This window comes from Leptonychotes weddellii, chromosome 9, assembly GCF_054177405.1.
Source record: "Leptonychotes weddellii isolate Sample4059 chromosome 9, ASM5417740v2, whole genome shotgun sequence".
NCBI classification, from domain to species: Eukaryota; Metazoa; Chordata; class Mammalia; order Carnivora; family Phocidae; genus Leptonychotes; species Leptonychotes weddellii.
In genome coordinates, this window is record NC_138377.1 from 124,431,035 (window position 1) to 124,444,156 (window position 13,122).

The 13,122-nt window shown below is 43.9% G+C and overlaps 1 pseudogene; it reads right to left on the bottom strand.

Moving 5' to 3' along the window:
* Positions 1–12,721: 12,721 nt before the first annotated feature.
* On the bottom strand, positions 12,722–12,852 carry LOC115944532 (U2 spliceosomal RNA; annotated as a pseudogene).
* Positions 12,853–13,122: the final 270 nt, after the last annotated feature.

Genomic DNA, 13,122 nt, shown 5'->3' on the forward strand with positions numbered 1-13,122 from the left:
AGCCTCCCCCCAGCCTCCCGTCAGCCTCCCCCCAGCCTCCTGTCAGCCTCCCTGCCCAGCCTCCCTCTGGCCTCCCTCCAACCTCCCTCCAGCACCCCGACTGCCTGACTCAGCTGGAAGCAGTCGGCACAGCAGAAATGTGGTCTGCAGAGGTCCTGCTCCAGCATCTCAGAGACAAGCAAAGCAGGATGGGTTTGGGGCTGAGACATGAGAGCCCATAACTGGCGCAGCAAAGTATTGTCACCTCAGCTCCCGCCTCCTACAAAGGCTCTTAGATATTAATTGATTGCTTGTTCCCGTCCCAAAACTGTTGCTTGTAGAGACAGTTAGCACTGTGAAATTCTGAAGATTCCAGAAACTGGAAACTACCCGTCCGTGGGGGAGAGTAAACTACACATGACATGCAGACTCCCCTTTCCCAGCTCCCCTAAAACGCAGCCTCCGTCCTGCACCTGGGAACAGGGGCGTCCTAGGCCCTTGCTCTCCCGGGATGTAGCTTCCTCAGCTCTTCCTGCCTTGGCCGTGAGTAGCCACGAGCAAGACGAAGTGATGGGAAGTGTAGAGGAATCGGGACCACAGACAGAGGTGAGCAAGGGTTAGTGTTCCTCATGAAATGGCACCAACGTCCCTGCTTTTCTTTTCTGTCTTGGAAAAAAAATCTATCTATCTATCATCTATCTATCTATCTATCTATCTATCTATCTATCTATCTATCTATCATCTATCATCTGTCATCTATCTATCATCTATCTATCTACCTATCTATCTATCATCTATGTATCTATCTATCTGTCTATCTATCTATCATCTATCCATCTATCTATATATATGGATTTTCCTGGTCCTCTGTCCCAGAATAACATTCTGTGAACAAACATGAACAAACAGAACCTTAACTTACTCGGCTGAGTTCACAGATCTTGGCAGGTCCCCGTCCCCTTCAAGGTCCTTCCTTCTGTAGCTTTGTGTTCAAGGGCCTGATCACCTGACATCCACCCACTTGACAATCTTACGTTTCATTTCCACGCTGGCCCCTCTGGGCCCCCTTCCAAAAGGAAAATGCACTGTCGCCCAAAACAGATATGCCTGTTTATTGAGAAACGCAGACTCGGCGGTTATCTTCCCCTAATAACAGCTGAATGTGAGGAGACAGAAGTAAGCCCTCAAATGACCAGATAATTCTCCCTGAGATATTATCAATGTACTTTTCATTTTCCAAAATGGAAACAGCTTCAGTGTTTCTGATTATACATGTGTATTGTAGAAAGTTCAAGGAAAAAAATGCAGATTAAAGTACAGCTATGAAAATAGATCACCCAGAGAAAGTCACAATTTAACTTTGGGAATACAATTTTCCAGATATTTTACCAAGCACCCCACACATTCCTTTTGTTGTGATTTTATTTTTAAAAAATAGCATATTACTCATGTTAGCTAAGTTTTACTGCAGCAGTAAATTAGCTCTGGATTCTCAGTGGCTTATTAAAAGAAAGATTTATTCCTCATACTTTTCCAACACAGATTGGCAGGGGCTCTGCTCGACTCAGCCACTCTGTGAGCCAAGCTAATGGAGACTCTTGTCTTGTGACCACTCTGTCTGGCCCACATGGCCTTCTTGGTTGCTGCGGGAGGGGAAGGGGGACTGGACAACCAGCATCAGCTTTTTACTGCCTCAGCCCAGAAATGAAACAAGTCACTTCTCTGCACACATTTTCTTGGCCAGAACTGGTCCTATGATTCCACTTAACTTCAATGAAACTGAAAAATTGGACTTTCTGCTCGCCCCGAAGACGAGGAAGACCACATGCTGGTGAATACGGGCCATGTCCCCCACACAAGTGTTCGTACTGTACACGCTAATTTATAATCTACTGTTTTCAGCCCGTGATTTGTCACAGGCATCTTTCCCCAAGTCCTTGTCATTGTTAGTGACTGCACAGTGTGTCATGGTAAGGTTACACCATGTTTTATTGACATGACTCCTTGCTAATGGCAGATTATTAGGATGGTTTAATTGCTCTCTAATAAAAACAATGTTTGAAGAACACTCTTCTACACGGTCTCTGTGCCTTTGCTGGATTCCGTTGGTAGTGTGAATTCTCCAAAATGAAAGTTCCTGGTCAAGAAATATGCACATTTTAAAGTAATTTGTTGCAGATTGACCAAAACTACTTCAGAAAAGATGAACCGATTAAGTCCTGAGAATAATGATCAAAGTGCTTATTTCCCCCAAATTGTTCCCAGGACTAGAGAGTACATTTCTCTGCTAATACAATCAACAAAAATGATATCTGATTTTAACTCTTCTGTTTCTTTGTTGCTAATGAGAAAGATATTTTTCCATGTGTTTATTAGGCCTTTGAAAAACATATTTTGTGAATTAACCCATTATCTGCTTAATCCTGTGATTCTCTTTTTGCTTGTTAATTATTGGGAACTCCTTACGATGAACTGTATTACTAACATTTTATAAAACATATTACAGATATTTTCTCTATATTTTATTTTTGTCTTGTACCTCTTTAGAGGTTTAAAAATAATAAATAATTATTACATAATCTTTACTTCCATCCCCTGATTTGAAATGCTACTTTTATCATTCACTGGATATTTATATATATATTCTGGACCAAGTATGTGTTTTCTGTTGCCAGCCTCATCCTGTGGCTTTATATTATTTTTTATTTTTAAAAAATATTTATTTATTTATTTGAGAGAGAGAGAGAGTGAGAGTGGAGTGGGGGAGGGACAGAGGGAGAGAGAGAATCCCAAGCAGACCGCCCGCTGAGCATGGAGCTCTTCTTGGGGCTCGATCCCACGACCTTGAGATCATGAACTGAACTGAAATCAAGAGTTGAATGCTCAACCCACTGAGCCAGTGAGCCACCCAGGTGCCCCAATTTATATTATAATGTGGTTTAAAATCGAGAAGGAAAAATTCTTCTTTCTTACTCTTCCTTTTCAAGAACTTGACTATTCTAATGCATTTACTCTTTCAGATCAAAGGTTCTTAAAAATTTTGGTTTCCAGACTCCCTTGCATTTTTGAACAGTACTGAGGACTTCAAAGAATTCTTGTTTTATGTGTGTTATACCTATTGATATTCACCTATTTGAAATTAAAACTGAGAACAATTTAAAATATTTATTTGCTAAATCATTTAAAAATAAATGCCAGGTGACCATCACATGTTAACGTAAATAATATAATTTTTATAAAAAATGTCTACGTTTTCCAAAACAAATTATTGGCAAGGAGAGAGGTATTGGTTTTCATTTTTGCAAGTCTCTCTGTGTCTCTCTCTCTCTTTTTTCCCTCTTTGGCGGTACAGCCCTGGTTACACAGCGGGGGCGGGGGAAAGGGTGCAAAACTCATGGGATCCATTTGGGTTCGTCTAGGTGCTGCCTTGGCCAACTGTGGCTTTGAACCAAACTGTGCAGCCATCCAGCCTGAGAAGTGTGATTATCAAGAGCTTGGACTTCTCAGGAGCTAGGGTTTGGGTCATTCCGCTAGGCAAGCCCTGGGGACCAGCAGAGGTGATATCTGGGGGCAGAGAGAGTTGGAGTCTCCCAAGAAGTGAGAGAACAAACACTAATTTTGGCTCTAAGGACAATTGCTGCAAATCTCTCTACCATCCAGCTTATTAGAACACTGCGTCATTCTTAATCTGACTCAGCATGCTGTCTACGGCCACATGTTGTCTGGGTTAAAGCCTATGAAGAAAACCTGACCCCACGCAGGTAAGTACTTGGAAATGGGAGGAGTATTTTCGTGGCTTTTTTGGTCAATTGTGGATATCCTTCTTTGATACTACACCAAAATTCAACAAGTGGAGGTTTCATAAAAATCGTTTGCTATGTGGAATCTGAAATCACAGCAATGAACTTTTTGTCCTCTGTTACATTAAAACCTGTTGGTTTATCTTATTCTTTGAATGAATTGTTTACTCATGGTTTTGTAATGTCGTGTATTGGTAATTTGGAAGATATTGGTTCATTGAGTTATGCAGCTTTCCTAAATGTTGACATATTTCATTATACAAAATTAAAAAGAACAATCAAACTTGTTAATGTCATCACTGATCTTATCACAAAGTAGCATCACCATGATTTCCTTGACTGACTTCCTCCAGCAGGCATTCAGCATGCTGGCTTAACAAGGTTTTATTAGTCTTCTCGTTATGGAGTACAGTTCTCCAGCCCTGAAAGAGGCTTCCCTGGATATATCATTTCTAGTTTGAAAAGCTGGAAAACACATTTTTGGCTTTCAAAGAGCCCATCATGCCTATATTTAGACATTCAATGTTTTTTCCTTTAAACACTGAATTATTAGTTTCAAAATGATGTAGCAACGCAACTGCATAATATTATTCCACCATAATACCATTTGGCAATATTCTATCGTGTAAGACACAATAAGGTAAATTATTAACATATAAGAAACCAAGGAAACAGGAATGTTTGTCATATTTTTGTTTCTAACTATGGTTTTTCCCAGTTTCTTTGGCATAGATTCCTCCTTTTCATAAAGTTGATGAATTCTCTGGTATGCCCACTTGCCCTTTCTTCAGGATATAGACTAAGGTGGTAAACTTGTGGGTTGAGAAAGCTTGCCTTCTGATCTTCTCTAAGCCAATAATCTGCCATAAATATAAGAAAAATAAGTTATAAGTAAGATTTCTTTTACTTTTGAGCAAAATACTAAATTCTAAAATAAATTTTATGTAAAAATGACCATTCGGTCAAGTTTTCAAAACATGTTAGTACTTTTGCAAAATCTGATGACAGGATGCATTATTTCTTGTTGGTTTCTGCATAGGTACGAGGAAAACGTTGGGATTTTAGAGTAATGCTTTATAGGATGATAAATGGCGTTACAGAGATTGTTGCGGAAAATAGTATGAATGATGAACTAATGAATAAAACAACATTTGCTTGCCCAACTTCCAAAATGAACCTATAAAGTGATGGAAAAAATATCACACGCATTCATGTAAAAAATTGCCTTAGGCATCCAGTGTGATAAGCTCTGGAAGTCACCAAACTGCAAGTGTTTTACAACTGGTTGTTTTATCAAACATCTCATGCAGTTTCATGTGATTACAACTTTGGAAAACCCAGAACCAAGGTAAGCTTTAGAAAAACATGGTCTGTAATTGACGCAGCAAATGACCTCTTTTGGGCAGGAGGGGCGCCTGCGAGCACCCTGTCCTCAGCCTGGTTGGCTATAAAAAGTGCCATCAGAGCAGCCCACTGATGGCATTAACCTCTTCAAACTTTCAGCCAGGGAGCTCCAAGCAATCAGATTTTAACAGCCAATTAATCTCTGGATGGTGTTTGGGTAGCACCTCGTGTGTTGAGGTAATGAGCTCTGCATGGGTGAGCTGCCTTTGCAGGTTGGAGGCCTGGGCTGACCACTCACAGGACGGTTCAAGGCACTTGAGGTTCGCCCAGCAGGGACCTGCAGGAGCACCATGAGATGCTCTTTCATAACCCGCTGGGCCTCTGCAGAGTGATCTGTGGGCTGAACGTCCTCACAACGGGCAAACCCCTTCACAGAGCCCCTTGCTGACTTTCCTATGCAATCAGACCTGCTGCTTGTGTGATGTTTCGATTGGAAACCCCGTCATAAGGAGGCCTTCACCTGGTTCCCCATCCCATGAAAGGCCCTCACATTCCCCAGGCCGTGCTCTCCGTCATCCCATCCAGCTGCCTACGCCATGAATGTGCAGTCTAGGATGTCTCCCTTCACCTCCTGCCCCTTGAATCCTTCTGCACTCTGGTGCTGACCCGGCCATCTCTCCTGGAGTCAGATCATACCAAGATCAACCTTGGTGCTCCCTTTGTCAGAAACAGTGGGCCAGCCAGCTCAGCACTAGGCCCACCCCCTGGGCCTGTCGAAGCACCTGCGTTGAGAAGGTCCAACACCAATGCAGGGTGTGGGCTCTGCCTGAGGTCTGTGAAGGTCCCAGGATCTTTGAGGCTGAACATTTTCGGTGCCTTGAGAGAGGGAACATTTAAAGCTCAGCAGCTTTTCCACCCAGTATCTGCGCAGAACTTGAAAGGCATTGGCTGTCACTGGTAATACGGCAGCCATGGAGATGCCCCGCATGGTCTTCTGTGTCAGTATCCTATGGCAGCTACAGCAAATTAATACAAACTTAGCAGCTTAAAACTACACAAACTTACTACGTTACAGTTCTGGATGTCAGAAGTCTACAAAGGGTATGCAGGGATGGGTTCTTTGTGGAGGCTCTGGAAATAAAGAGAATCCATGTCCTTGTCTTTCCCAGTTTCTAGAAGCCCCCTGCTTTCTTTGGCTCATGGCCCCCTCTTCCGTCTTCAAAGGCAGCAACACCATAGCATCTTCATCTCTCTCTCTCTCTCTCTCTCTGACCTCTGCTCCCATCATCACATCTTCTTTGCCTCTGACCCTCCAGTCTCCCTCTTGTAAGGAGCCTTGTGACTACGCTGGGCTGGCCCACCTGCGTCATCCAAGATAAGGTCCCCATCTCAAGATTCTTCACTTAGATTTGCCAAGTCCCTTTCTGCATGTAAAGGAGCATATTCACTGGGAATTAGGACGTGTCCTTCTTTCGGGGCACGTGGGGAGCATTATTTCCCCTCCAAGAAAGGAGCTGTTGTGGGCGGGGATTTCGTCAGACCCGCATCATGCCTCAGGCTTTCCTGGCCCAGCCCCGCTTCTCTTCTCCTCCAAGAGAGGACCCAAAATGTCAGAGTTTACACTAGCTCGGACGGCCCTGCGGTATGAATAAGTCACCAGAAACCCATGTAGTATGCTCACATTGCACTAATTTACCTTTAACGTTGGGCCATCGAGGTGGAATGTCCTGAGGCAGGTCCTCCTCTGTGTCGCCTTGGGGACAAACAGTGAGCCTCTCCAAAGTCTCTCAATGGGGGAGGAAAGAATGGTGTAGGGCAACCAGCACACCACCTTTAGGATGCAAAAAAAAACCTCTACCATAAGAACTGAGGATCTCCATCCTTTCCTTAGCCGTTAGTTTTGATTTGTCAAGTTCCCAGGAGGGGACACATCTATTATGCAGACACAGTGCCGTCGGGTTTGCAAACTACATCCACACCCATTCCTCCCCGATTCCCCTGCTCAGCCCCATTCTGTCATCCACATATGACTGACAAGGAAACTGCGGTTCGCCCAGGTGTGTCACTTGTAAAAATCCCGAAGTTAGTGAGGGTGGAGGCCGATCTGGGACATCCATGGCCTCACGCAGGTTTCTGAGAGCCTGGAGGGCAGTGAGGAGAGGTTCGGCCACCTGCGTTTCATAGCGGAGAAGCACAAAGCTCAGAGATGCTGAGGGACCTGCCCCAGGTGGTACAGCTAAGATTCCACCCCATGGCTAGTGTCCTTTCTGATATACGGTGCTGTCACTTAGACAGTGATGCTGCTAATTTTGCACGAATAACTAGTAATTAATCGGCAGTCATCAGAGTGAGGGCCTGAGAGTTTGGAGAAAAAGAGAAGTCAGGAAAGAATGGACTCCGCACAGTCCCTGACTTCATTTCATAATGTTTATTTTCCATTCATATGCCACTCAGCATGTCTCATATATTTTTAATGAGAACATTCTATTAATGCCAATGGGATTGATTTTTAAGGGCGCATTAGGAGCAGCAAAACACGACTGCTGTGCAGAATTGACTAAGCTCCATTATCCAGCCACATTCACTCTGACCTTAACCCTGGCCAACAGAGAGAAACGGGACCTTAGCATGTTTCGAGGAACCTGTCTCCCAGAATGGGAGAAGGCCCGAGCCCATTGTGTTTTGGAACATGGGTTCCTTCTAAATGGCCTTGCACGAGGAGCTGACCACAGAGCCAGCCCGGGTGAGGATCGAGCGAGAAGTCGGAGGGGCTGCATGGTCCCACGTGCTCCGCCCCTCCATCCCCTGGGCCTGGCGTCCAGCAAAGCTCGCACGGACACACAGAGAGTCTAGGAATGGACTCCAGCTCTGGGTGAGGTTTGCGCCTCAGTTCCCTCACCTGTGTACTGGGTATAATTCTCATACTTAATCCATATGCTTCCAGTGGCGGTTAAGTGGGTTAATAAATGTGAAACGCTTAGCACCGTCCCTAGCCTGTACGATGAGCTCTAGAAAAGCTAGCTAATGCTATGGTGATAGTTGATGCTTTTGTTATCTCGAAGAAGGAAAGCATGGTCAGATCTCTCAGAAGCCTGGTATGGATTCTCCAGGTGTGAAGAAGACGTATTACACTCAGGTAATCTTCCGTGACGGAAGCTTAGGATGAGATACAGAACATTTTCTCCACCAGTCTATTTGTCCAGAAGTATCAGCAATAACTTCTATTGTGAAGGGGGTAACCCCGCAGGCGCTGAGCTGAGCCTCACAGCTGTTTTCTATGTCTGCTGGTTCTTTAACTTTGGGGTGTTTGCACCTGTATGGGTTTGAGCAAAGCTGAGCTGTTCTGGGAGGTAAAAGCATGAGGGGTTTGAGGTTCCACAAGAAGAGAAAGATGGAGGCAAGGAGGTATTGCCAGGGAGGATGAGGTGAGAGGATGAGCAACACAGCAACCACAAAACCTACAGATAGCAGTGAGCCCAAGGAAGGCTTTGGACAGAACATTTGTACATTTAATGTGGGATTTTGAGTGGTTTGTAGCAGAACTTAGGACATAAATCCCCCCTCTGTCCCTTCCACGAACTCTTTGATGGAACTATAAAATTCACATAGGGAAAATGCTTGCCTTTAACAGTAATCAAAGAGATGCTGGCAAAAACAATGATAAATAATCTGATACCATTTTAAAAAGTACAAATAATGGCATAGATGTGATAAGATAATTACTCTGACATTGCTCATGCCAAGGTCACTGGGACAAACCTTCGGGCAATCAGCAAGGTATACCAAAGTCATATAAACATGTATATCCTTGAACTCAATTCTATTTCTGGGGACTTGTCCCAAGGAAATAATTTAGAAGAAAAAAAATTCTGAATTCTGGAAGATATTGAATGTTAATTGGGGAATTAACTTTAATAGGGAAAAAAGAAAAAGACTAGATCTCACAGAAACGGTTAAGTAAGGAATTTTATAACCACTCTATGCAAGCTTAGGTGGTCATTAAAATGGTAATTTTTAAAGCAAAGTGGAAAATGCTTATGATATGATATTAACTATAGAAAAGCAGGACACATTATTATATTTATACCTTAATAAGTGTGCAAGCTATGTTTGGGCCTAAACAAGGGTTAGACAGGAATACAGAAAAAAGAAGCTGGCTGATTTATTGAGAGGTGGAATTGTGTGTCTGCGTGTTTAAATTTTTCAAATCCTTTATTCTTTTTTTTTTAAAGATTTTATTTATTTATTTATGTGTCATAGAGAGAGAGAGAGAGAGAGTGAACGCACAAGCAGGGGGAGCAGAAGGCAGAGGGAGAAGCAGGCTCCCTGCTGGGCAAGGAGCCCGACTGGGGACTCCATCCCACCCGAGCCAAAGGCGGACGCTTAACCAACTGAGCCACCCAGGTGTCCCTCTTTTCTTTCTTTTTTTTTTTTTTTTAAGATTTATTTGTTTATTTGAGAGAGAGAGAGAGAGAGCCTGGGACGGGGAGCAGAAAAGCAGAGGGAGAGGGAGAGAGAGTCTCAAGCAGACATCTCGCTGAGCATGGAGCCCGATACAGGGCTCGATCTCATGACCCTGAGATCACGACCTGAGTTGAAACCAAGAGTCAGACCTTTAACTGAGTGTGCCACCCAAATGCCCCTCAAATCCTGTATGCTTATTCAAGTGTTGCAGAGCCCCTGTCTCCCCTCCCTGGCAAGGTGCTAGAACGGCATACAGGACTCAGCCCCTGGTGGGGCTCCAGAGCCAGGGTGAGGAGTGAGATCAGGTAAACATTCCTGGGGCTGGAACAAGGGGCACTTGGCCTCTGCAGCTGGGCCAGCGTGGTTGCAAGGAGCAGGAGCAACTCTGCAACATCAGTTTTAGGAATCTAGACAAGATGGAATACAACTGACAACACTCTCAGAGGCAAAGAGATGGTTGGCCTCTTTAGAGGGCACCCATCTCATGGGAGAGGACCAAGCAGGACAGAAATCAAGGAGGACTCCATGGTGCTCGGGGCTGAGTTTCCCCACGTGGCTTTGGGGAAGGGTGGGTGGTGACCTGCTGCTGGGTGGCATTACACAAAAGGTGGGTTCCCCTGGCTACTCTCTGAGTTGCATCCTTCCCAGGTGAATGGATACTAGAGTTACCACTGATGGCCTTGCCACAAGCCAGGCGTCCCTCTACAATATCCTCAGATTCCTCGTTCCAGGTGACTGGGAAGGTCAGCAGAGGTTAAAGGGGATGGTGCACTCTCCATGCAAAGGGCAGGGGAGTTAATGTAAAAAAAGGTGGGCTTTCTGGGACAAACACCTGGAGTCCAATACTAGTAGGCTGATGACTTCTAATTCAGAGGAAGAATGTTTGGGAAAAGGAGCAAAACGATACTCCAGAAGCAATGGGACACAGGTGCGGATATTTCTTTGGAGTCCTATTCAGATGTTCAGAGAACAGTAGTCACCATACTGCTCAAAGAGCTTCACTCTTTCCTCTCTGCTTCTTTCATCTCATGGGAAGACAGGTCTTGCCCCTTAGGCCACTGGTTGCCGATCAGGGGTGATCTTACCCCGAAGGGATGTTTGGAAATGTCTGGAGACGTTTTTGGTTATCACAACTGGAAGGGAATCCTACAGGCATCAGAACCAGGTTGGTGCTAAACATCTTATAATGCACAGGACAGGACCCCACAATAGCCCTGAATGTCAGTAGTACCCAGGTTGAGAAACTCTGCTTTAGACCCATCCCACTTACTGGGATGCCCACCACAATGGCCAAGAATAAATGATGATGGTTATGGTTATGGTGGTGGTGGTCGTGGTGGTGTCAGCCCATACTTATAATGTACATGTAGTTTGCATATACTAATTCATCAGATCCTTCCAACCCAACAAGATAGGCAGAGGTTATTATTCGTATTTTTTTTTAAAGATTTTATTTATTTATTTGACAGAGAGAGACATAGCAAGAGCAGGAACACAAGCAGGGGGAGTGGGAGAGGGAGAAGCAGGCTTCCCGCGGAGCAGGGAGCCCGACGCGGGGCTCGATCCCAGGACCCTGGGATCATGACCTGAGCCGAAGGCAGACGCTTAACGACTGAGCCGCCCAGGCGCCCTATTATTCCTATTTTGAAGGTGAGACAATCTAGGGCAGTAATTTGTCTGAGGTCACACAGCGAGTGTAAGCATAAGGCAGAACTGATTTAGAAGCCTTGGTGTCTCATGCCCTTCTACTTGCAAGCTTTTTCCACTGCAATGGTTGAGTTCTGTGACTATAAAAAGAAAGAAAGGCTGAACGATGCTCCCAAATCCTGAGTTTGTCCTAGGCTTTACACATTAGTGGTGGAACCAGGATTCCTCATTCCCAGAGTACTAAACACACACACCCACGAGACGCACAGAGACTTATAGAGACTGGCAGGATGTGTGTTCCTATTACTGACACCATTGTGAAGTTGGGGATTTGGTTGCTTATCTAATTCTTCTGTGTATCTTATATCAATTAGAAAGCCATGTGCGAACAGAACACCACCACCCACTAATTTCTCTTTTTGTTGTAGTCGATGCTCTGTAGTAACTATGGATAACTAAAAGTCATAGACATTTCCCCTAGAGCTAAGTATGAATTAAGTGTAAACTTGCTTGATGTTTTCTTTATTTGCCAAAATAAAAGACTTGATTGTGTCCTGGGCATTTGCATGGAATCGATAGCCACTAGTTTTCATGAAGACTCACATCCCCAACCATGGTTTTCCTGAGAAACACCAAGCTTGATGCCACCAGTCTTCACCCAGGTGCGTTGCCCTTCTTTCCGTTAAGAGTGGCACTAACAGAGGTTGGAAACCCAACTGCTTCATAACTGGCTGGAATATAAAGCTGGCATTATAAAATTGGCAGAGATAAAATAATCAAGAATGGCATCCAAATGCCTGGTCCAGATGGTCAAGTTAAGCCATCCAGCGTTATGGAGCTAGAGCATGGAGGAGTCTGAGTGAGAAATGGCGGTGGGAACTGGGAAAGGTTGGCTCAGTGATTCTGTTGAACGATGAACTGTGGCTCTGGGTGTGTAGAGGCTTCTGAGTATTGTGTTGTAGTGTCTTTTTAAAAAAATTGACATATAATTGACATATACATTATGTAAGCTTCAGATGTACAACATGATGACATGATACATTTATATATTGCAATGTGATCACCGCTACAATTTAGCTCCACATTCTTGCCAACGCTTGTTATCTTTTGTCTTCTTGATGATAGTCATTGTAACAGGGGTGAGGTGATGTCTCATGGTGGTTTTGATTTGCATTTCCCTGATGTTCATGATATTGATCATCTTTTTCATGAACCTGTTGGCCATTTGTGTGTCTTCTTTGGAGAAATGTCTATTCAATTCCTTTGTCTACTTTTTAATTGCATTGTTTGTGTTTTTGTTATTAAATCATACAAGTTCTTTATATATTTTGGATATTTACCCCTTAAGCACAAGTGACAAAAGCAAAAATCAACAAAGTAGAACTCTATCAGACTAAAAGTAACAACAAAATGAAAAGGCAACATACAGGATGAGAGGAAATATTTGCAAGTCATCTAGATCTGTGTTACAGTGTCTTGAATCAGGGTTTGGTTATTCTGTGAGTAACAGCTATTTTAATAGGACCATTCTTCACCCTGAAGACATTAAAATGCTACTTTTTTAAACTGATAAGAACAGATACTACACTTGATCTTAGCCAAAAGGCCGAGAAGCGATTAAAATGCTACTTCTTTAAATTACCACTAATGGGTACTAGAATTTTAGGAGATAGGGGTGGGGTCTGGGATGGGATGAAACCCTAGGGTACTATTGGATCTCAGGAACAGCTAGTAGAGACTCCAAGGCTGCTGGGGATGCTCCTCTTGAAACTTTTCCCTCTTCTTGACTTTGCTCTATCAGCAGCACTCAACCCACCTTGCAAAAAGCTCCTGCACCTCACATCTCAAAATGTTGCCCCCTCCAACCCTAGTGGGACTGATTCTCCTA